This window comes from Rousettus aegyptiacus, unplaced genomic scaffold, assembly GCF_014176215.1.
Source record: "Rousettus aegyptiacus isolate mRouAeg1 unplaced genomic scaffold, mRouAeg1.p scaffold_m13_p_8, whole genome shotgun sequence".
NCBI lineage: Eukaryota > Metazoa > Chordata > Mammalia > Chiroptera > Pteropodidae > Rousettus > Rousettus aegyptiacus.
The window spans coordinates 40989901-41016315 of NW_023416311.1; the positions used below are offsets into that span (position 1 = coordinate 40989901).

General features: G+C 39.2%; 1 protein-coding gene and 1 pseudogene across 2 annotated transcripts in view; one reads left to right on the forward strand and one right to left on the reverse strand.

The window, feature by feature from the left end:
* The window catches only part of CCDC112 (coiled-coil domain containing 112), a 196383-nt gene that overhangs the window by 91535 nt on the left and 78433 nt on the right, over window positions 1–26415 (forward strand). The gene's annotated exons all lie outside the window — the stretch shown is intronic.
* Window positions 12072–12750, reverse strand: LOC107512256 (annotated as a pseudogene).

Here is a 26415-nt window from a genome sequence, read left to right on the forward strand (position 1 = left end):
GAGCTAGAGGGGAAATCTATAAGTTAAGAAAGAGATTTAAACTCATCTAACCAATTTCAGGGTAGAGATCTTATTTGGATTCTTGATTCAAGCAAATTGTTAAAAAGTTTATGAGGCTTAGAAAGTTAAACACTGACTTTTTCTATTAATGATTTGTTATTATTTTTTTTACCTGTGATAATAGCATTGTCATATTTTTAAAGAATCCTTATCTTTTAGCAATAGATGCTGAAATATTTATGAAATGATATGACTAAAGTTTTCTTCAAAAAATGTGGAGGGGTGGAAAGTATTGGCTGAAACAAGACTGACTCTAAGTCGATAGTAGTTAAAACAGGATGATGGGTTTATGGGGGTTCATTATACGTGAAGCCAAGGGTTTCCTTGTGATGATAGACGCGCACACCAAAAACTTTTCAGAGCTACATGTCCGCTCTGCTCTTACAAATGAACGTTCCTATTGCTCTAAGATGAAGATGTCAAAATGCCCACATTAACAGAGAGATGAAACAGAGCCACAGAAGGTGGGAGTTGTAGAGATGCATTTTTCTTTGTTTTAAACGTATATCCAGCTCTTTCTGCTAAAAATTGCAAAGAAGCATTTTGGAATTTATCAAAGTGAGTAATGATGTGTGGGAGAGGCTAGTTGCGCCCCTTCTCTTTTTCTTCCTCAGAAGCTGAATCCCAATTGTTTGGCAGGCTTCATTGCCACCCAAACATTTCCCAGCCTCCTTATCATGGAGTATGGTCGTGTGATTTAGTTTTGGCCATTGAGATGTGATCCGAAATGTTAGGTGGGATTTTCCAGAAGACTCCCTAAAGGGAGCTGACTCTTCTAGGTGTGTCCCTCTTCCCTTCTCTTTTCTCTTTTTTCTGCTGGGTGGAATGCAGATGTGAGGAGCTCCAGCAACCATACTGAACCACGAGATGGTCTTGAGGATGGAAGCTATCTTATGTGGCAGAGCAGAAAGTAAGAAGGAGCTTATGTCAATATGACCCTCCTAACTGCCTGTCTCTGGATGTATTTTACAATGTGAGAATAAACTTTCATGTGATTAAGCCAAAATTACTTTAGATGTTTAATTTATATGCAGCCCTAATGCCAATTGATACAGATAACTGATTATTTATAATAAATAAAGCACTGTCTATTTTATATTATCTATCAAAAATTAAAGAATATGGAGTCATTGACTTGGCAAATCCAGTTGGAACTTCATCCTGTAGAAATACACCAAGAAATGGTATTATTTGTAAGAGCAAACACTGTAAACAAGCTAAACATCCATGCATGGGGACTGGTTATGTAAAGAAAGCTTCAGTGGGATACCAGACAGCTATTCAAAGAATGAGATAGTTCTCTTTGCATTGCTATGAAAGAGCTTCAGTTTGTATTATTGAGTGATAAAAATAAGTAAGTTACAAAAGAGCATGTGTTTTGATCTCTTCTATGTAAAAGAATAATATATATTATGTATGTTATGTGTGTATACATTTGGTTAACAGGAAACAACCTGTTAACCAAAGGGAGCGAGGGGCCCAGGGAGTTAGGGTAGAGGGAGGCTTTTACTACTGTATATATGTTTGCATAGATTAAATTTTCTCTCTACTATCTGTTTTTTCTCGATATTAATAAAAAAAAATTACTTCCAATAGCACACATTTGCTTAAAGCTTAAATTTATAAATTAAAAGGTAGTTTATTCTTTTTCAATTTTCTTTAACATTTAAAGAAATGTTAACATTTAAATCTTAACATTTAAAGTACAGTCTGATTTCCAGTCCATACTAATTTAAATGGTCACAGTAAAGGTATTGTTGCCCCACCCCCATCTCCCTGTCCCCCTCTCCCTCTCCCTCTCCCTCTCCTTCTCGTTCGCTCTCACGCCTTCCTCCTGCCTCCTCCACTCACATAGATGTGTAATGCCACTGCTTCTCCAAGCATGCAGGCTACACAGAGCTTATGCAGAGGACCAGGGAGACCAGAACACAGGAGAGAACCTCCCAGGAATGGCTGAGCTGGCTAGGGATTCTGTCCTCCAGCGCTGGTAGCAATACTGGTATTCTGCCTGAACACAGAGTCCTGGGAACACTCAGGGCCTCCAAGTGGTTTTCACCAGGTTGTTTGTTTCTTGTGGATGAATGAGGACACATGTGCTCTGACAGAACTTGGCACGTGTTCTGGAGTTTATTTGCCCAGGCTCCAAATGAAGGCGATGGTTTATTTTGACTCTTTCCCACAGCATGAGAGCTCTGCTAATGAGAGTGGGATGAGAGCGCCACAGGGAGATAGTGGCACAACAGCCACGCGCCATGAGGCAGATGGCAGAAGAGGTGACATTGTTTCCAAAGGACCTCAAGGTCCTGTGAAGCTCACGAGAGCAGCTCAATTGGTGCTTCAGTTTCAGGAAAGTTCTTTCCAAGGGAAGTAACCTTAGTTGCTGTCCGCGTACTTCAATGATAAAATCTGAACCATGGCCACTTCCTGGTCCAGAAAGGATTACCGTAGGATGATCAGGAAAACTCACATCTAAGCAGTGGCAAGTTCTACGGTTGCTTTCCGGGATGGAATTTTACGTAGGTTAACATGAATCGATTAAGTCTGAGAGCTGAAGAGAGAACATGTGGAAAATATGGGATCTAGGAATTTGTTACCAGACCAGGTGTATTAGTCCCAGTTGCTCTGGTTATGAAATACATGCCCAATTTAAACTGGCTTAAAGAAAAATGGTTTTTTATTGATCCATGTAACTGGGAAGCTCGGTGGGTGATTTCAGGCATAGCTAGATCCAGGGCTTTAAGCAGGGCGTGAAGGACATTGTCACTGCCCCTCTTCCTCAGCCCTGCTTTCTTCAGTAGCAGCTTCATTAGTTTCATTAGTTCCCTACGAAGTGGTAAAGGGCTCCATCTACCAGTTTATCAACTCCAGGTTCAGGCACCTCTTTATAGCTCCAACAATGTCGGGGCTGGTTTCTACTGGTCTAGTTTGGGACACATGTTCATCTCTGAACCAGTAACTTCTCCCAGATCTTCTGCTCCCAGACCTGGTACCCAGGCCTGGAGCCAGTCACACAAGAATGGGGGGTGGGAGAGTGGAGTATGAGGGCAAAGTCAAAGAAAAATTAGTGTGTTGTTCAGGGTCAGGTGGAGATAGTTGGCAGGCAGTTAAATGTCCGCTGTATCTGTATAGACTTTGAAGCTTCAAGTTTTTCAGTAGTAAATGAAAGGGAGAAGGGAGCCTACCAATGCACCCCCCAGTAATCTCTAACACTTCTTTGAAACCTTAGGGATTAGAGGCTCCCTGACCATAACCCAAGGCTTTAGGGCTTACTCTAGAGCCTTTAGACTACTTGTTGTTATTCCAAGGATTGGAGTTGAAAACGGATTGAGACTAGAACACATATACATGCTTTTAGGAGTATTCCCAAACCTGAATGGATTCCTGGTCTAGATATCCTCTAAGAGAGGTAAAATAATTCAGAAGTTTTCCTAAGAGCTTTATAATTCCTCCCCTAAACCTAAGGGAGCCAGCCTAATTTATTTTTATTCTATGATTGCTTTTGTTTTAACAAAATTTCAGAGCAGCCGGTAAATGACAAGCTGGAGCCACACTCGGGCGTTCTGGCCCCAAATCAGGAGAGCTTTTCTTTGCTCTGCTTTGGGTAGAGAGAGAAGCAATGAACATTGCTGCCACCTTCCAGGAATGGGATGTTTGAAAAGACGTCTTTGTAAGACTGAGAAATGTTGTCTTTCATAATACACAGATTAAGTGGTGGCTACAGAGACTTGAAAAATGCTGGATTGGAATGCAAATAATATCATCAGATGAAGCAAGCAGAGAGAAACAGAGCATTGCCAGTTGTTTTCACTATTTCTGAAAATGAGGACTGTGTGAAGCGAAGTAGCTCACCTCAGAAACCAACAATTGCCTTTTTTTTTTTTTTTTTTTTTTTTACTGAAGAGAGGATATTCTGGAGCTCTTCCTACAGGAAAGGTTGTCAAGCATAGACTGATTTACAAAGAAACATGAGTGGCATAGTTTGGAAATGGGAACAAAAAAGAGAGAGGAGTCAATCTTGGCCATAGGAAAAGCTCGGATAGTGGCCTATATTCATCTCTGTTCTCAGACACTGGATGAGAAATTGGTGGAGAAGGAGCCAGCTACAGTCCCTGTCAATTAGACTGTCACCTCTAAGCATGCTAGGAAATTTTTACAGGGCATCTGATCATAGCCAATTCTTTTTATTTATATTTAGGAAGGTTTGGAAAGTTCAGGTAAGACAAATGCTGTTCTCCTTTCTCAGTTCAAGAACATGACCCAAAGAGGAAACAAACTATGGAAATGTCAGCAATGGTTACCCAGTTTATCTGCCACACCTACTTGCTCACCTACAGCTTCTGGAGAGGGCCATCCTACCCACCATGTGATTAGATCAGAAATGGTTTTTGCCCAAGCTGGAGATCATTAGATTGCACTGTGGGGATTCTGAACTCAGAGACAGAATTCGCCAACATGGTTGAGGAACATAAGGGAACAAATCCATGGAATGTAGGCCGAGGCATCAGGGCACCAGTTTCCACAAACCAGCCTCCCACAGGACATATCTGATACACAACATGTTTGGCTTACAGGATATTAAATTTGAAATGATTGCCAATGCTTAAACACTGGAATATTTAAGAATTTAAAAGGGATGAGCTTCCAAAGCAAACTGTGTGAAAATTGTGACTGCCTAAGAATGAACATGATGATAACATAGAGGCCAGACTTGAGGTGAATTTGGGACTTTTCAGACTTTTAAAATATACATTCCAAGACCACTGGAGCTCACCTGCACATATGCTCCCATAAGCATTCACCCAGGAGTACCAATGAGCATCCTCCAAATTCACCTGCAACTTGTGGGGTTCTAATCAGAGTAATTGAAGAACTTTCAGCAAGCTTACAGGAGATAAGATGAACAAAGAATTCTGTTTTATATAAATGGCCAGAGTCCCCACCACTCCCTTTTGCTCCCCAGGCCTTGAGCCTGAGCGGCACATGCGATTTTCCATTTTAGACCCACCATTTCATGTGTATGCCTCCCCACAGGCCATGTGTATGCCCCCCCCCCCCACAGGCCATGAAGCCTGTGAGCCCTGCACTAAATGAAGGAGCTCAACTCTGGCTGTGGAAGGTTTCTGAAGGCTCCAGTTCCTGCTTCACTGAAGTCTGGTTGTTACCAATTCCTGAATTCCCAAGACTTTTTCATACCTTGAGCAAATGTTTTCCCTTCTCCCTGCTACCCCCACTCAACACAAAATTTATTTGAGCAAATTTGAGTAGCGTTTCAGACCTGGCAGCCAAAGGAGCTCTCACTAAAACAACCTCGGAGAATTAACCTAGCAAAAGAAAGATATGTGGAAGGGAACTTGACTCTGTGGCTTTATGTCCGTGACATCACCTGGCCCCTTTAAGAAGACCTTGCCTGCACCTCTTTGGTGGTCTCAGAAGCCCTGTCAATGTGGACTCTTTCAGGCTTCTTCCCACCCACAGCATCTGGATATAGCTAACTATATCATAGAAGACATCAAGCTATAAATGACTACTTTTTTTTTTTTTTTTTTTTTTGCCCCCACATTCTTGCTCAAGTTGTCAACTTGTATGTTTGGGAGATATTTTAAATGTTTGCTTGTTTTTTGCTGAATTTTGGTGACTTCAGTCACTGGTCTGTATATGGATATATAGAGAGGAAAGGGTCTTCACTGTCAGTACTGAGAGACCTCAGTGTTTTCGGGCTCTTGTCCTAAAGGGAGTGGGTGAGCAGCATGTTAGAGCCATGGTTCAGTTCTTTGCTCTTTTCTGTGAGTCAGAGTCATGTGCTATCTAAAATAGACGGCGCGTGTGGGCAGGGCAATCCAAACATAATAGCAACTCATCGAGTTTATTCCCAGGGAGACTGTGACCCCCTCATCCAAAACCTCAGTGAGGCTCTGTTTGGCTGTTGTGAGGGTTGGGTTGAACACACAAACGCATTGAGCTGACCAGTTCAGCTCAGCCTTGGAGATCCACACATGTAGCTGCATTCTGTATCTTTACGGAGGTGAGAGCAAGTAGATTTTACTAGGTATCTGAACATTAAGCAGGCATGTACTTGTGGCTAGACTTTCCTAATACACTACAGATCATGTATTTTCCTAAGAACGCACAAGCTCACAAATGCAACTCAAGACTGAGGCATGTTTTGGATTTTGACATTTTTAGAACATCTGTTTAGAGATGAGGCATCCTCTCCCCAACCACGCGTACTTGTGTGGACATGTTCTCATGATGTTCACGTCGGTGTTTACTCAATAGTTTGTGGTGTTTGTAGGACCAATGGCTACATTCTAAATCTACCAGGGACCTGTAATGCTCAGTAGGCTATTCAGCTTTAGGTCATTGAAAGGATGATCACATTACTATTAGCAAACTCACATGTGACATGACGAAAGAAGTCCGACTTGAAAAGGCCATGTGGTAATGAACAAACTCCAGGCAATCTAGCTGTAATGCATCAGAGCACGGAATCGACACCCTTTCCTGGAAGCAGCAGTGGCAGTGCAAGGAGAAGTTGTTGTTAAAAGTATTGCAAAATACCAGTGCAACAAATGCTGAGCAATTTCCAAGGATCATATGTGGCAAGTACTTGTTGTGTCAGAGAAAACTTTTTGAGATTGCTCTGTAGGGGGAAAGGAGGAAGGTTTGCTGGACTAAACTATTTGATTACCACCAGCCTTGCCTTAGGCATATATGTGACTGAACATTAGCCTTCGGCCTCTCTTTCTGTTCCATTTTCTTAACCTCCCTGGCTCTCACAAATCCCACCTCACCACCATCCGTGCTTCCATGCTATAGGCAATCAACTCAGTCCACTTACATCTCTCATTTTTATTCTAGAGTGAGTATTAGCCACTGTGCTGTCTTCTGAGATGATTCTAAGCCTTATTGTTAACTATGAGATAGAAGAATGTGTCTTTCTTTTAGTGACTGTCATCAAAAGAGGAAGGGCCTATGGCGAATAAGGATTTTTTTACTTTCTTGAAACCGCAAATCATGGTTTAAAGCAAGCTCTGTTTAAGGCAGAGAAAATAGCAAACCATATCCAACAGGAGATCAGAAGCATAAAGTCATCCAACTAGGAGGACAGTGTCCCTGAAACAGACTTAAATTGTTTTTATATGTTACTGCTTTTTTTTTGTTTTTAGGTGGTTTTTTGTTGTTGTTGTTTCTCTCTCTCTCTCTCTTTTTTGAGAAATTCACATTTCTCTTTTGGGCCTCACAGATGTGGAAGCAGCACGGGCCAGCACTTGGCATCAATTTGGGGACTGATCGATCAGTCAGTCAGTCACTACAGCTTCCCAGTAAGATTTCAGTGCCTTACTTCATTTGTGAGGACACTTTAAGTGACAAGAAAGCTACTAGCAACCTATAATTTAGTGGAAAACTTTGCTGTCAGACTATAGTTGTGATGGCCTGAATCTTTGTTGTCACTTGCAAAGGCTAACTCTGAGCCCAAGTACCATACAAATACAAAAATATCATCTAATTCCTTTATTGCTTAAATTTGCTAACTTTTGAGAGCAATGTCATAGAGACTAAGAAAAAGAAGATTTTAGGATTGTTAAACTTGGAAAAGATTTTCACAGGTTCTCGAATTCTTTCTGAAATGATCACATTTGGAGGCATACCCTATGAAATGTTTCTACCTGTAATAGCCCCACAAAAGGCCATTTCAAATGATAATGACTCCAGAAACTGGATACTACTCTTGCTAGATAAAAACCCCATTAAGATTTCATTTGCTTCAAAGTAATTTACCTGGACCTCTTTATTTATCTAAGCTAATTGTTCTTGTCAATATTGCAGTGCTCAAGAAATTTAGTAGGAATTATTTTTCTTTTTTTTTTTTGTGAGCAGAAATAAACACATTGAGAAAGCAGAACTAGAGCGAGTTTCTTCTGAGTATGAGTCAGTTCCTTTTTCTCCTATTACAATTCCATCGATCCTCCTGATAATATTTTCTTTCTTTCTTGGTTCTAAAGATTTTCTTTTACTTTATTCCACCCTCAAATCCCATGTTCTGACAAATAACCGATCTCATCTCCTAGTCTCATTCCAGAGTCAATATCTAGCTTTACATCCTACTTGTTTCTTCTACTTCATAACTTACCCATAGAATCGGTTGGTTGTCTGCCACCCATACAACACTGGCTCAGTGGGATATCTGATAAATTTCCAAAGCCTTACAGTTTGACGGTAGCCAAATTTTGTATCCATGTGGCCTGATGTCTTCATTATTAAACACATCATTTCTGATTACTTATAGATACTCCTAGTCCCTTTGGAGTACCTCACTACCACCAATTTTAAATATTTTTCTAGCCTCCTGACATGATGAAAAAATTTTAAGCTTGCTGAAGGGTGGGTGGTGCCACATGTCATATTCAAAGTCCCCATACATACTTCCCCAATCTTTTTTTTTTCCTAATTCTGACTCCCTGCCTGCACTCTATTCACACTCAATATTTGTTCTGCTTACCCAGTGTTTTCCTACCCCTCGCTGGAGAAGGGCATTGCCGTAAGGTTTTCTAGGTGATCAACCACCAAAAGTATGCAAGGACCTCACAAGACCATGGGCCTGGACCTAGATTGTAGGCATAATTAGAAAACAAGGACATCCCACAATTATACATAAACATTTCCTGCTTCATCTTATGTAAGTTACTAATATAAAATTTAGCTGTCTTGTAAAGAAATACATTGTTGTTTGGAGTTGCCTCATCTTTAAAATCCATAAAGCTGGCTTATTTCAGGTTTTTAATTATGAAGACTAGGAAAACGTAAAGCAAATATATCATGATCCCATTTCAGGTTGGTTTCTCAACCTACACACTCGAAAATGAGCATCATCAGCTGAGTTTAAATACAATAGAGATATCAGAGAACCTGAACAACCAGCCACACAGGAAAAGGTGTTTAAACAAGCTTCCAAAAATCAGTAACTAGAGTGACATTTGATGTGGCATTTGGTGAGCAACACAGATAAAATGACATGTTAGTTAAACATGGTGATGATTAATGATAAACTATCCATTACTTCAATATCCATGCGTGGGAAAAAAAAATGTGACAAGGAGGGCAGAGCCTTTTGTGACAGAACTTCCAGCTGGAGAGACTGCCAGGTAGTTCTGAGCTTCTGCGGAACACTGTTTTGAAGGCTGGCCCTCTCAGAGGTAATCAGCTTGTTACTTTAGGATAGTGTTTTGCAAAAGTTGGGGAGCTTTTTTAATACAACAAACATAGTAATAACTGTGGCTCACAGCCCTGATAACTAAATCAAAATGGGGTTTCAGTATTCTATGTTAAAGCTCCCCAGATGATTTGAATGTGCAGCCAGAGTTGAAAGCTCCAGCCCTAAGAGGTTTGATGACTTTGTATTTTGAGGGTGGACAAGGAAATCTGGTTCCATTTCAGGATGGTGGACTAAGTATATTCTATACCTTCTTCATTCGTGTAGCAAGGGCCTTACCCGATGATCTTAAATAAGAAGTCAAACTTACAGTAAATCAGAAACCAGGATAAATACTAAAGAATGGGATGTAGACCCGATTGGTGCAAAAACAGAAGGCCCAGTATAAAATGTGCACAGACGACTATTGCCAAAAAGGTGAAGGGAGCACTAAGACCGCTACATCCCCAAAGGTGGCAGACAGCAGAAGCGGGAGAGTATCAAGGTCAATCATGTAGGTCCTTGGGGCACTACTGCAGGAGAGGCCAGAGATTCATCCTTCACCGATGCCCTTCCATCTGCCCTTGAGCCAAACAGCAGTGACAGTGTCATCTTCCAGGTAGGACTCAGGGCCATGGAGCCCAAATTAGGCAGGCATGGTCATGTGTCATGAGGCTGCCATTGCCAGAGGAATGGGGTACCAGAACTGAAGACCTCAGAGAAATCTCACATAGTGACTTATCCTTCTTCATTGTCCCTGAGAATAGGCCAGAGGACAATTCAGACCAGCAGTCTCCCCAAGCAGATGACACCCACTGACAGAGAATGCAGTCTATGGAGTATCTCAGCCATATAGATTAAAGAGTCATTATTACTACACATTTGAGGGAGACCAACACTACGAAAGATGACAGACTTAACAAAGTGGACAAATGGACATCCAAGCAAGATAAAAAATAGAACAAGTGAAGTAGATATTAAGGGTAAGTAAATTTTTCTGATAGATATATGAGGACATAATAGTCACAAACAAATCATCTAGAGGTCATGGAGGTTAACATTTGATCATTATAGTAAAACACTGAATAAGCAGAAGAAATTTAATTTTATTAGAATAAAGACTAATATAGGCCTTATTACCTGGTGCCTAGTGATAGTTCATAATTTTAGTAGTTCACTTTTTTGGGAAGCACACAATAATATTCAAATAAGAGATTATAGGAAATAATTTGAAGAAGTGTTTTTGTATCTTTCTAAAAAGACAGTCCATTTTGAAAAATTGACAATGAATGAAAAATATAACTAAAAAAAGAAAAGTAAAATTTTCCCCAAAATACATAAAAAAAAATTGCTGGTATTTGTATTTTAAGCGTGTGGAGTAAAATGGCCCAGATTTTCAAAGGAAGTTAATAATAGCGTGTACAAGGACTTGTTTCCTTTGATTTAACACCAGGTAAAATAAGAGAAAATATACCATTTAAGATATAATCAGGTTTCTCCTCTACCTCTTCTATTGCCCCATTCCTCTTACTAGGCCACAATATATAAGCATGCATCCTCTTAACCCCACTAAGGAACCTAAAGCAATGATTTAAAAATGACTGCTCAGATTATACACACTGGCAGGATTTTTTCTCCTTAAGATAGGATGTCAGTGAATGCAAGCAGCTATCAAGTTCCTTTACTCAGGAATAAAGAACTCTACCTTTAGCAAACTCAATTACTTTCCTTGTCTCTTTTAGCCTGTCATATGAAGCCTTTTTGTCACTATACTTGTTTACTAATTATGACTTTCTTGGTGGGGAGAGTGTCAAGGAAATTTTCCCCAGGCATACCTAATCTATTTCTGTTTCCTAATGACAATGCATGCATATTTTACATAGTATTGCACATTTTCTGTTATTCATTCTTTTTTTAAAATACTTTAATTTGTTATTTATCAAGGTATACTGTATATTGGATCAAAAAGAGAACCAGCAGGAAGATCCTAAAGCACACATTTCTTAATTTGAGTGCTATCTGTGAACATAAGACTTCAGTTACATTTTTCCATTAAAGAAAATTCATTCAGCTTTGGTTGCTTATCCAAAAACTTGTAATGTCAATTTCTAACCTGTCATATCCCCAAGTGCACATGTATTTTCAAAAGAAAACAAGTCATATTAAAGTAGTATTTTCCTATATGCTATTTGATGCATTTTTACAGCAAATTGAAAATTCTGAGTAAACTTAAAATGTTTAGTAACAAAATAAATATAGCTTATACAGCTGCTTTATACATTTCTTAGTTTAAAGGCAACAGTAAATTTGCATCCTGCAATAGATGTGTAAAACAACTTATTTTTGTCTGGAATATTATAAATATAGCATATGACAAAGCTATGTCTCATGTGCCAGAATTTTTATTATTTTACATCTGGCTATGCAAAAGCCTCTGATGAGATACTTTCTCCAAATTATATTAGTATAATATAATTTTTTATTTTCCCACAAAAATATGGAAATGTTATCAGACACTTATTCTTACTGAACAAAAGTTAGGTTACTGCCAATTGCTTTTTAAATTTTGCTCTAAAATAATTTTTTTTAAGTTGAGATATCACTGATGTTTTTGAATTACACACCCAGAGATGATAGCAAGATGGAACACACTAGACAATTTCAAAAGATAAATCTTAGTATCTAACTCATTTCACATGTCCTTACTATCCAGGACAAAGTCTGTAGAAATAAAACTAATATAATTTTCAAAGAATTCTTACATATTAGAGTCTTAGAACCAGGAAAATCTAAATGAAAGAAGGTAGAGATTCTCATCTTGCTAATTACAACCATGGAGCAGCCAATGCTTCTGGTGTATCTGTGGAACTTTTGTTTGCAGGAAAGCAAGCAGAGCTTCTTGGTTTCTGTTCTGGAGAACGTTTTTAAGACCACCTTTTTCTGGTCATATTCCAGGACTGGTTTTGTTTGGTGTTCCTAAGCTTTCAGTCTTTTGATAAGTGTGTCTGGTCTGTTATCCTCACACTTAATGAGAAGCTCTCCAGTAAGATCATCCACACCGACCGCTTTGGGAGGGTTGAATTCGAGGCTGCACACGTGGCCACTGGCTGAATGAACCTGATGAGCAACGAGGCGTTGCATGATGACGTCAAAGGGCACATTCAGGTTCATCAGCAGGTGTATATGTGCTAAACTCTATCCAGAGCTTCAGCTTGTCGGAGTATCCTGGAGAAACACACAAGGGCCACCTACAGTGGGTGAGATTTTTCAGCTTGTAAAGGGTCAACTGAGTCATAATGTTTGAGATGAGCTTCCCCTGGTCCATGAAAGTCATGGCCAGCGCACTCATTTCTGTGTCCCTCAGCGTGTTGTCTCAGAGCAGGTCCCCACTAGAGACTTCTTCATCTTGAAGTGTTTGATAATGTGCAATGACAGAGTGTGCTTGCCAAAGCCAGGGAGCCCATGATCACTATGTGCAGGAGCTGCCCAGATGTGCCCATGGGTGCCCAGTAGGGCCTGGGGTGTGCAGACAGTTGATTGGGCTACAGCCTTGCCTGCATGCTCTTGGGCTCCGTGGCTGGAGACGCTGGCCGGTACCGCAAGGACACATGAAAAGAAGGTACAACCTGCAGTGGAAACGGATATTTTTAAAATGGACACCACCGAAGAGCAAATTCTTGAGTTGAGAGGCTGAGCCAAGGCATTCTCCCATGATGCAGTATAAAAAGCTGAAGAGATGGTAAGAAAGGAAAATTAAGAAACATAAAGTATAGATTCAAAAGTTCCACCATTCACAAGTAGAAAATGGAGACAATGGACAGATACAATTTTTAAATAAGAATAGACAAGAATTTCCCAAATTAAAGAATGATATGAGTAGCAAGAATGGACAGTGGAACACTCTAGAGTATCTAGAAACAAATATTGGCAAAGGTGTGAGTAAATAGGTCTCTCACTCCACTGGCGGGGTATCCCACAGCTAGTTTGAAAGGTAACTTAACAGTGACAATGAATGTTTTAAAAAACTGCTTCTCAGTATCTTCCTTAGATTCTCTGACATGACAACAGGAAGGCGTGTATAAGATGTTCACTTCAATCTTATTTATAACAGTGAAAAATTAACAATCTAAATGTTCACTAATAAGAGAATGGCTAAATGAACCTTAGCCATACTATGAAATATTATGCAGCAGCTAAAAAGACAGAAGCAGATCCCTGTGTGCTAACATGAAAAGATTTCTAAGATATTGTAAATGCAAAAAGTTGCAGAACGATATAATTTATGTTCTGTTTATGTTAAAATATGGTATAATTTATGTTTAAATATACCTATCAACTGGGAAGCCAAGTTTCAAGCAGTGGGAAGATGACTTGATTTTCGTTTTTAAAAGATTGCTCATCTACAAGAATGAAAGCAAGGGGAATTGTTAGGACCTATTTCGACAGATCAGCAGAGAGGTAAGAAAGTACTATTTTAATTTTAATTTCTTCAGTATGAGAGAGATTGAACATCTTCATTTGTCTATGGACCATTTGCATTTTATTTCCATGTAAAATTCTTAAATTGACAATTAGCCTCCTTGGAAAATGCTTTAGGTTTAGTTCACTACACAAGCTGTGAAGCAGATCCTTAGCTTTGTCTTCAATTGCACTGACTTAATACAGCATCGGGCTATGCATCATATGCGGATAATGCTAATTAGAGGGTGCTAAGCCATCAGCCTTGCATCCACTTCATTCTCTATCCATTCTTGAGCCACTTCTTTCTAAAAAATATTCATAAAAATAGTCTGATGGGTTGTTCTCATTCTCCAAGCAAGAGAGAAAGCTATTTCCAGAATAAAGAATTAGGGAGTAGAAGCCTAATTTCTGTGTTTGTAATTTCTAGCAGCAGAGTAGAACTGCTGCTCTGATTTCTCAGACTTTTTATTTTTAATCGTTTCTGCTATTTTTGGTCTTTTAATAGTCATATAATCTCTCTTATTGTTCCTGTATTCAAAAGAGTTATAATGAATTCCTAAGAAGATTCAAAAGGTATATGAATATTTAATAGAAATTTGGCCCACATCCTACAGCAAAGGAAAAAAAAATTATAATTTGAAGCAGTATTTTTCATAATACTAATTGATTTGCATAATAAAGCAGCACACTGTTACTGTCTTTTAGGATAACTAATTATATACACAAAAACGATCCCACCAAGTCCTTTCTATCCTGGATAGATTTAGACTTCTAGTGTATTCAACCTTTAATTGAGATATCTAATTTGGTACCAGGCTCCGATCCCAAAATACCCCAGAGAGAGTATCTGCAGAGAGTGGGTAGCATTTGCTTGGCTCCAGGTGTGAGTGGGAGAGGACGTGCTCCAGAGTGGCTTAGAGCAGGCACACTCAGTGTTGGCCTTCTGGTACACGAAGGACTCCTAAGCACACTGAGTCATTTCTGCTTCCTGAGACCGCCTCACCCTTTCCCCCTTTACTGGACCGATGTCACATAAGCTGTTTGAGACAAATGGTTATGAAACTTGTTCTCAATAATATCTAGTGAGGGATTCTTTGACCAAAAAAACCCAAACCAAACCAAAACAAAACAAAACATAAAACCAGTAGCAAAGTAATATTGTCTAATATATTCGACCTCATTTAGCAAAAAAAAAAAAAAAAAAAAAAAAAAAATCTAATTATATATGTCAACCAAACAGGATTGTAGAAGTTTATTGAAACTTTCTAGGTATTTCTTCCCAGTAATGGAAGCCAATGGCAGAGCAGTAAAGGAAAAACATCAGGGGCTCTTCAGATTAGGCCTAGTTTTGCATTACTAATCATTTTGAGATGAAAAATTTCAAGTTAATTTATCGTGAACTCCCTAAGGGAGAGTTAGCAGTTTAGGGCATCCAAGGAGGAGCTAAGAGCCACAAAGAAGATAACAAGTGGGATAATCATTCATTCATCGATTCAGCAAACTTTCACTGGGCATTTATCTATATGGCTAGTTGCTCTAAACACAATGGACACAGCCCATGAAAAACAATGAAGCAGAGTGTCTGTCCCCATGATGATGACCTTCTAGTGGGTATTATGGGCCAGTGTTGCCCAAAGTGTAACAGCTTCTCCTTTGGAGACTGTGAGATGATTTTAGCTCTCTGCCAAAGAACATTTCCCTCCCCAACCTCTGGGTTTGATAAGTACGTTTTATTCTTAAAAACTATTTTATAATGGAAATTTCAAGTAAATGAAATTAGAAAGAGAATGATAGAGCCCCGTGTACTCATCATCTAGTTTCAGCAATGGTCAAAGTTCTGCCAATTTTATTCTATCTTATTTTTTTTCTGGAACATTTAAAAAATAACAGTTTTTAAAACTTGAATGATGAATGTGCATGTTTGAATGCGTATGCGAAAAATATAACTAGTACATCGAACCTAATACTTCAGTGTCTTCTTGCTTAGGAAAAATAACTATAAATTTAAGCTTTAAAACTGCTATGCAGATATGGTAAAGTTCAACAAGGGAGTACATAAATGACTAACATGTATGAACTATTGTTAGAGGCAACAAGCGATTAAGAGAAAGTAGTAGGCATTCTCCTTCCTTTTCCCTCTCTCAGTGAGGTTAGGATGATTAGAAGACATTCCTTCCTCTATAGAAAATGCTTAGCACTATGCCTGGTACTTAATGAGCACCTACAAAAGACAGGTAATATTATTTTGAGAAGACATCATTGATTCTAGAAGACCGATGGTAGCTAACATTTATTAAGCACTTACTGAATGCTGGCACCATGGTGCGAGATTTACATATAGTATCTCATTTTCTCTTCACAGCCACACTATGAGTTGATGTTATGATCCCCATTTTTGGAATGAAAAGATCGAGGCTCAGAGAAATTAAGTAGTTTAAAGTTTACAAAGCTATGAAGTGGTAGAACTAGGACTTGAATTCAAGCCCATCTTCCTCTAAGTCCATATTGGTCTTCTGCCCAGCTCCCTGGGCAGCCAGGGCCCACTCCCCAACCAGCTGGAGGCAGCTGGGGAAAGACCTAGATATGTGGCATTTGGAGGCCTGGTGTAAACCTGATTCTTCCACTTGCTAACGTTATGATCTTGAACATTTCATGTCACTTTTTCTGAGCCTCTGTTTCTCATGAATAAAAAAGGAATAATAATAGTAATTACCCATTTGCAAGCACAAAGTAAAATAATTTGTATGGACATCTGACATTGTAGGCACTAAGTCAATGTTTGTACTACATTTAAAGACTACTATCAGGGCCTGTGATCTTGAAATCTCCTTCTCTTTAGGTCTTGGCATCCTCAGCTATAAAAATGGTGGGTTTGGCCCTTAAAATCCTGTTAGGGGTAACATTTCAGAACTGTATTCTGATTGGACCACAATAAGTATTGTGGTCTGAAGTTAGCGAAAATAACTAGATATACTTCCATGCAGAGTGATTTTTAAAATAGAATTATCTATAATTGTCTTAGTCTGGATTCCTTAGAAAGCAGAGCCTGACAATACTCTGTTGCTGCTGCTTTGTTAGGTAGTCTGTCCCAGAGGACAAAAGCTAGAGACGTGAGACACACAGTAGTGAGGCGGGGAAGGATGGAGAGAAATCCGAGCAGGCATGACCGAGCTGGTTCCCATGAAGTGCTACTGACTGCTATCTCATAGGACTATGCTCTGAAAAGCTGCACCTTAGGACAGTCTATCTGGAGTGAAAAAATAAGAGAATGTTTATCTACTTTCCATCTCCCATTTGGTGTTAATGCCTCTGCAATTCTGGGTTATACGATTCTGGACTCTGAAGCAAGGTCCCCTGTGTCCTCCATCTTGGTATTAACAGGGTTGCCCAGGATGGGAGATGAGAGGCCTGTGGCACAGGCAAGGGGCTGTGGTCAGGGAGGGTGTACCTGGAAGAACTAGTTGGAGCTGGTGGCCATGGTGGCAGTTGGAACAAGAGACAGGTGAGGCTGAGTAGGCCTGAGGTGATAGAGGTATGTGATAACAATAACTTATACCCAATCAACTTCCAAACAGTCTGAAGGGGCTTACTTCATAAAATAAGAATGATAACAAAAGAGGATATAATTCATAGAAATGTAAAAAATACCTCATTTCCTTATTCTGAAAAAAGAGGGTAATAATAGTACTTACCCATAGGGTTGTTGTAGTGACAGAATGAATTCAAGAAGCTAATATTTATAAATCATTTAAAATATATATGTGGCATATATGTGGCCACTATGTAAATATTTGTTTTAAATAAATAAAATAGTAGCTATATGAGCTAAGATGGTTTTTGCAATTGAGCATTAAATTTACCTCTAAGCTTTCTAGCAGTTAAGGAAAAAGAGAAATATGGCAGGTGTCATAATTTGCATTATCTGATCAAAATGAGCCTGCTAATTCTGAAAGAACGAAGAATTTACCTGGCATGAAAATCTAAAGGGAATTGATCTCAAGAGACATTTAGAAAGTGAATGAATAATGTTTTCAAAATGATTTAAGTATGGCTAATTTTTTCACCGATAGTTTACCAGATATAGCTATTTCTCCTGGAAGCTAAGATAAAGAGGTTCAGATTTGTAGTCTTCTGATGTGTTACCCTGAATCAGTGGTTCTCAAGCAGGTGCAATTTTGCCTCCCAGGGGATGTCTGGCAATATCTGGTGATATTTTTGGTTGCCGCACTTTGGGTGGGAGGCTGGGGGGTAATGCTGCTGGCATCTAGTGGATAGAGACCAAGGATGCTATTAATATTGAATAGGACATACTTATACTAAAAAAAATTATTTGATGTTTATCTAAAATTCAAATTTATTTGAAAACCTTGTATTTTAATTTGCTGACTCTAGCAACACTAGCTGCTAAACTTCCTACAATCCAGGGCAGGCCTCTGCGACAAAGGATTGTCTGTCCCAACAGGCGAACCATACTGAAGTTGAGAAACCCTGCCCTAAGTGAAGTATAGATCTTTGCATACTTTCCTGGAGGATTGGAGACATAATATGGGCATTAAAATATTTTTTTCTTAGTCAGACTTTTAAGATTAGTTTACTGACAATTAATTCCAGGTTAGAACCTCTGGCCTCAGCCTAGCTTATTTGTGTCTGTGATTCTGATGGAACCTTGAGTCCCATCTCTAACAAACAAGTGACAAAGTGGACATTGTTTAGGAAGCTTCTTGAACACCCCCGTTGCTCTTTAAATACTTCCTGTCTGTACCAGTAGTTTGACATTTACCACCTCCTCCCATCCTAGTTACTTAGAGAGATTTATTGCATATGCAGTTAATCTAGAAATATTTATCCAGACCGATGTTGAATAAGGTGATTTGTACAATAAAAAAGAAGCAGAAAATAGAGCCCGTAGTATTGAAGGGACACATTTCAGTTCCAGAGGTAATCAGGGGAAAGATACTCTTAGAAGGTATTCTCAAACCTGTCTTTGTGCAGGATTAAGTAACGGTTTGGGGGGTGACTGAATGACAAGCTGGGATGGAGAGCTCAGTGAAGTTCATTTTCCAGAGTTGGAGCCCATCTAATGACTGGGCTGAAGGTGGGCAGTTGTTGGGCTCCAGGGAGATGTGGTCTTTGCAAGGAGGGAGCCCCACCTGGCACATACCCAAGGCAAGAGTGGTGGAAGAGATTTGGTGAAAAGTCAGAATTTGAATCCCTCTTTCTCCTAAACTTCCTTTACTTCTCTGGTTGCCTGTCGCCAAGGCCCGCATCGCACTACTTTTTTTGTTTGTTTTATTTTATGTTTTATTAGACACTCCTTCATGTAATAGGAACCAAATAATATACCACAATGAAAATACTTTCTAAGTACAGATGGAAAAGGCCACAATGTAAACGCCCTCGTGAAAATATCAGTGGATTAACCTCTCACCTCTACTTACGTCCTAGGCCTGGAATGAGCTATATAGGGATTATTGGTGTCTTTGGTTAGTGTCCAGAGGGTATGCTTTGCATTCAGCAAACTACAGAGGTTGCATTAATAACCATGAAATAGCACAGAAAAAATGGGAAAATCAGCTACTAGCTGCTCTCCTTAGCTAAATAGCTTGTTCAAGAAGGTGGAAGATGCTCTCTACCGAGTGCTGGCTCACCTGAGGTTACACAAACACCTATTTTATTCTTAATCTACATTCATCTTTTTTTGGCCTTAGTTTTTAGCTATGGGCATTTCCAACTCCATGCCACAGCAAAGAAAATGAAAGGCAGAACTGTGCTTGGTATGATGTAATAAAATAACAGATATTCACACTGGTGACCCTGATTCACCCAGAAAGCATTCAGTTACACTTATTGTCCTTTGTTCAGAGGGCAGAGATTTTTATCAACCACTTTTGAAAGTTTGCCATGAAAAAAATAGCTGAAAATAATATTTGTATGTATGTGTATGATTGAAGAGTTAGTTTTAATTTCCTGAAAAAAATTAACCTCATGGTACACTTCCTTCTCCATATGGGCTGGGAAATGAGGTACCATTGTACTTTCATAATGTGCTGTGACTCCCAGATGCATAGATGATTTCTCACTGGTTTTATTTTGAATTGGAAGGTTCTTGATGGCATATACTCATTTTTTAAAGTAAACTTTCTGATGGAATAATGTTAGATTTACAGAAAATTTCTATAAATAGTTTTCATATATCCCATCCTTCAGTTTCCCCTATTGTTAACATCTTACAAACTGTTAACATCTTACATAACCAACATATATTTGTTGGAACTAAGAAACTAATGTTGCTACATTACTATTGGCTAAAGTCCAGACTTCGTTTGGATTTCACCATGACGTTTTGCATTAATGTCCTCTTTCTGTTCCAGATTTAATTGAGGCAACCACATTGCATTTAGTTGTCATAGCTCCCCAATCTCCTATTGTTTGTGACAATTTCTTAGCCTTTCCTTGTTTTACATGACCATGATAGTTTTGAGGAGCACTGGCCAGGTATAAAATTCTCCTCTCCAAAATCTGGGTCCTTCTGTTGTTTTTCACATGATTAACTGGGGTTTTGGGTTTTTGAAAAGAACACCACAGATAGGATTGAAGTGCGCCGATAGGATCATCACCTCATATCAGGGATACATGATATCTACCACATGACATCTCTGATGATGCTAGCCTTCATCACTTGGTCCATGTGGTCACCACTGTATAGCTATTGTTTATCCCTTTCCCTACTCTGTCTGGTTTTCAGAACTGATCCTAAATCTAGCCCACCCTTGGGAAGGAGGATGTTAAGCTCTACCTCCTAAATACGGGAGTAGCTAGCTAGTTATTTTATTTAGAGTTCTTGTGTAAGAAAGATTTCATACAGCCATTTTAATAAAACATATGCCAATTTTTTTTAATTAATTAAAAAAATCATTACTGATAAAGGTCATTATCAGATTATCCAATTCTCCATTATCCTATTCTCCTCTATCCTTCCCTTCTGGTAAGAACAAACCATGTTTTTACATATTCCTGGGAAGCGAGTGACACTTTCTGAACTTGTTCTTAGAAGATGGACTGATGGAGGGTGGAGTACAGAAGGAAAAGAGGGAAAAATGATCATAGTTGGTGGTTCCTACGTTCTCTTTCTACTGGCTTTCCTCCCCTTATTCTTTCTATCCTGGCTACCCCTTCTCCCACATCTCTGTCTTCTGCTTTCCCACCTTCCTTGGTGCAGGTGAATCCTAAGAACAGGTACCTGATAATCAGTGAGAAACAGGGAAATTGCCACATCATTCTTTAAGAGACAATGCAAAGAACTGAAGGATTGAGATGACAGGGTTTTAACATCTGAGTTCCAAACTTGAATGTTTTACAACTCAAACTCAATATGTGCCAAACGAATGTATCATCTTCCCTTACAAGCTGCTCTACCATCAGTCCCTAATTTCCATATCCATCCAGTTGCCAAAGTCAGAAACCTGGGAGTCATCCTTGATTCCTGCTTTTCTCTCTCCTGCCATGAAATTGTTCCCCAAATCCTACAATTTCTGTTTCCTAAACATCTTAATCCTTCCGTTTCTCTCAAGCTGCATGCCATTGCCCTCATCCAAGTAACATTAACACACACCCAACTGACTATAGCATGTGCTCAACTGGTCTCCCTGCCTCTAGTCTTACCTCCTCCAATCTATCTTCTACTCCACAGGCTGGATAAATTATATCATATTATTCCCCAGTTAAACCTTCCCCACTGGCATTAGGACAAAATCCGAACTTCTAACAAGATTTACAAGCTTCCAGATCTTTTTTGATAATGTCTCTTATTTCCCTTTTTGCCCTCTTTGCCTCAAACTTCATTTACACACCATAACCAGCCTTTTTTCACTTTCCCAAATACACTCTTTTTCCTTTACATCTGAGGCTTTCACACATGCTCTTCTTTCAGCTTAAAATATGCTGTCATTCAACTTTCATTAGCTTTCAAGTTTTAAGTACTTTCTGCAAGAACTCTGACGAAGACTTTCTTCTTTGAGCCCTCAAAGGAGACCACTTCCTCTGAGCCCCTTTTTGACTAGGCCTCATTTTTGGCTCGCCAGTATAGCAAGAATCTTGCTAAGTCAGTTTTGGTAGGAACCTCCCTCCCCTTGATATCTGACCACCCAAGTTCCTTATTCCCCACCCTCTTTATCTAAGTCCCTGACCTGTCTTTAGCAAAAATTCTGTTAGGCCAATTTAACAAGAATCTCCAACCCTCAATGTTGCCTCTTAGTAATTTCCATCCTCTGAACCCTTCACTCTGCTCGTTGGCTATGAATCCCCAGTGTCATTGCTGTATTTGGAATTGAGCTCAGTTCTGTACTGAAGTCTCTTTCCCTTCTGCAGTAATTACTTAATGAAATCTGCCTTCGTGGCCTTTAACTAGTGTCTGGCTTTGTTTCTCTTTAACAGCTCGCTGACCGCTAGACCAGGTTAGGACCTCTATCCTATACCTCTTCTACTTCCCCTGTCATGATCTTCATTATACTTTATTGTAACGTTTCTAAATGTGCTTCGTCTTACTAAACTGTAAGTGTCCTGAGAGCAAGGATTAGGTCCTGTTCACCATTGTATCCCCAGGACAGCCCAGAACTTGTCACATGGAGGGTATAGTCAGTGTTTGTGGAACAATTGAATGAGTTTCCAGGGTTGCTGTATGGGACATTGTACCAAGATAGGAAGTGTTAGGTAGAGTGGGCATCGTCAGTTGGCCTGTGCCATGGATGGAATGAATCTGTGTCTGCTTCGGTACTGTTGAGCAACTCTCAAAGTCCTTTCCGGTTCTCATCTTCCCTGGAACAGAAACGCTGAGCTGATTTTCTCTAACAATGTCTCCAGGTAGAATTGGCCACTGCCTAACTCCTTCACTTACTCAGGCAGACTCTCTCATCACAAGTGCCTAACACTCGTTGCTCTTTCTGAATTTGTTTACCTATCTTTTTTTTGTTTTTCTGCCTACCACACACACACACACACACACACACACCCACACAAATTGTCTCTCTGATTATTTCATTGATGCTTGGAAGTAATTGACTGATTTTGATATTTCGGCATACTGATAAAGAGTACCAGATACATCTTAAGTCTGAATAGGGGTTTTCTGCTTTCCTGAGACAGAGAAATGGCCAATACTTTTCATATATAAGTATCTTCATTTTCTAATGTATTTTAATAAACTTTGGAATGTGAGTAAAGGCAAGTAAGGTAGTGATTACATTAAGTAAAAATGAACTTTTATTAAGCAAATGAGTTAGAAGCAAAGACTGTTATCAATATTGACGTTAAGAGACCGGTGGGACCACCTGTGAGTCCTTCGTGGCCCACCGGGATTGCACTCTGAAGGGGGAAAGTTCTCACTGAAACCTCTCTGACTCATGAGGCTCTGTTATAGTTTTAAAGGTTTATGGTAAAGAGAATTCTATAACCTCTCTGGTAAATGCTTCTAGCTGTTAGAAATGCTGACTCTGGGAAACCTGAGTCTATTGATTTTTTTTACTTAAATTCTTCATGCTGCAGGTAAAACTTAATTCCTTTTGTCTTTTTGCAGTGTAGGAGGAAACAGCAGCTTAAAGAGGTTAAATTACTTGCCTATGCTCTCATCAAATAAGTGGTAGACTTAAGATTTGAACCTAGGCCTGTCTGACCTTAAAGCACTCTCTCTTTTGCTCTTAACCAGGGGACTGCCTTGCCTAATTAATGAGATTGTTCAATAAATAAAATAATTCCATCCTTTAGCTAGCTTGGATTAAATATAATGCCCAGTATTGACCATAAGGCCATATGCCTCTACCTCTATGTCTAAAGGCCAGCGTGAGGCAGCTCATGGACTGCCTTTGGAAATACTGGCGATAGAAATAGAAGACTGCAATGTAGCATGGCCCAGCATGGTTCATGAACAGACTAGAAAGCCCTGGTATTGAGTGTCTCAGGCCTTTAGTACAGTTTTCCACGTCTTGTTATCCCATAAAGTTCTTACGTTTGAAAAGTGGTAAAGGCTAATCAGAGCTCAGGACGAATAACTCATCTCAAATCCCTTGTCTGTAAAATGAGGATGATAATAGTCCTGGTAAGGACTGATGCCATGTAATGTTTAAGAGGCTAAGACAGATCCTAGTTGATAGAAAGCTCTTAACAAAGCTTAGGTGTGAATCACGTATTTAAATTGTTACTAGTATTTTTGTTATTATTGTAATTATTGCAAAATAAGATCAAATTGTTTAAACACAGCCACAGCCAATTAAGTAGTGACTAGTAGGCCCTCTGTACTGAGGTTCCCGACTGTGTCCAGTGACTCAGCCAGAACCAGACGGCAGCATCTGCAGCTACAACACACACACACACACGCGCGCGCGCACACACACACGCACACATGTGCCTAAACACCCTGAGAATTCTGTGCATTCATTTTAGCTTTCCCCAGAATTACATCTTCTGTTGTAGAACATGTTAATATTTAACTGATAAAATGTTATTGTATTTAACACTTGTCCCAAAGCCTTACTTTGCAGTACTGCTATTTATACCATATAGTTTTGGGGTTTCCCTTTTCATTATAGTTCACTGATTATTCACATCCAAAGATGGTTTTTATTAGTCTTATATCTGCTTTTCAGATTTTTAAGCATTATTCTTTTACTGTATTCTTACTTTTACATTCTTACTTCTTACTGAATTCTTACTTTTCTCTCATCATTTGTGTACTTTTGTTTCCTATTCTATTTGACCCTTCTCTAATCTTTCATTAACATTTCTTACATACAGCTCATTTGTTTTTTGTGCTTCTTAAAACTTAAAAACTTTTTTTGAGCATATAAATGCTCAAACTGCACAAAAAATATTTTTACTATAAGGCACCTATATTTTACTATGAAAATGTACACAATTCTTAGTAGCACTTGTCCATACTTTATTAACTTCAAAATATTAAACACCTATTTAAAAGTTGTAATTGTAGAAACTCTATTTTATTTAAATACAAACAAAGCTCAGAAATGCATAGCATAATTATTAAGTGCATAGCATAATTATGAACATTGTCAAAACTCATTAATTAACAGGTTCTAATGAGATCAATAGGTGCTTGTACATTCATTAGCTGGAGGGGTCCCCATGAAGAAATCTTTCAGAGGAGTCAAGAGGATAGATACCTGTGTTCCCTATTGTCACTGTAACCCACAGGTAGAGCCCATGGGGTTCCCTGTCCCCCTTGTAGAACAGACAGATACAGACCCACATGCCTTGGGCTATCCTTCTGAGACTTTCTCCTTGAAAACCACATTTGATGTTCATCTTGATCAGATTTTATCTCTACATACGAGGAGGGAAAGATGCATGTGTCACAGGAGTACACTAATGTGCCATGCCTGTATCCCCAGCTGGCCCCTCACTTCCACCCTGACAGCCCTACATTTGTGAATGAGTGTACTTGTGTGACCTGGTGGAGTAGAATGTATCTACAGGGAGTTTGTTAAGAGGACAATGACATGTTTCAGTTCTTTCTAGCAATCTAGATGCTGAAAGATGCCAGTGGATGCCACTGTCCTTCATGTCCTCAACTCTCTGAGTGAAAACTGTCATAATGATGTAGTGACCATACAGATGGACTCATGCAAATATAAGGAAGTTATTGAGAGGCCAAGGTTCTAATTTAGGAAAATTTAATGGGACCTACTGACAGGACCTTTTTGAGTACCTTGCTAGCATATACACACTAATTAGGTACCCTACCCAGGGCCAGCTGCCCATGCGGAAAGTTCTGAGTGTCAACACAGTGAGTCAGCAGGTGAATACCACCTCAGAGGCATGTAAATTAAACACTCTACTACTTATAGCTTCTTCTTCCTGCTGCTGGGTAGCAGGAATTAGCCTAATTAAAGCAGATGTATCCTAAGCATCTAGATTGGAGAAATAAAAAATATCAGGAAGTCAAAGGTTTTTTAGAAGGTTAAAGATCCTATATGAACTGATATTGAATTTGTAGGACTTTTGCTTTGGAGTTTGAGATGAAAGGAGTCTGATTTCTGAAGTCTAACTATGACTAGGCAAACCACCGCTGGCACGTCATCTCAGGAGAATGCACACATCACTACTAGTCAAAGCAGCAGGTGGAAACAGCTGCTCTGTGCAGATTTCTCTGCACCTTCAGGTTTATGTCAAGACCTGGGCCAGATACCAGGGAGACTTTTTTAGAAGGAAACGGGTTCTATGCCAACAACCTTTTTGTACTAGGTACAGGAACAATTAATTTAAAAAAAAAAAAACAAAAACTTTTTTTTTTAAGCCATAAAATGGTTTATTCTGTTACTGGAAAAATAAATACTCTTTCTTTTTCTTACTTGCTGTGTCCCATGGTAGGCAAGGGGAGGGTGCTGGTTTCCTAAAGGTTCTCTAAAGGAGTCTCATACAATTCCCCAGTTTTGTGTCCTTAGGACAGACACATTAGATAGCAGGCTACACAGGGACTGTCAAAGTCATAATTCTCATACTCTCAACTTGACCACAAATCTCCTTCTACATATTTGTCTGGAAGTTCATTTCTTAGCCTATGCAGTCTTTTCTTGAACCATTTTTAAAGTGAAATTTTAACTATACCTATGTAGAATTTTTTCTGTATTTCTTCCCATCTCCTCAGTATCGTTGACTTAGATGCCTGCCTGGAGAAAAGTAAAAAGGGAAATGGG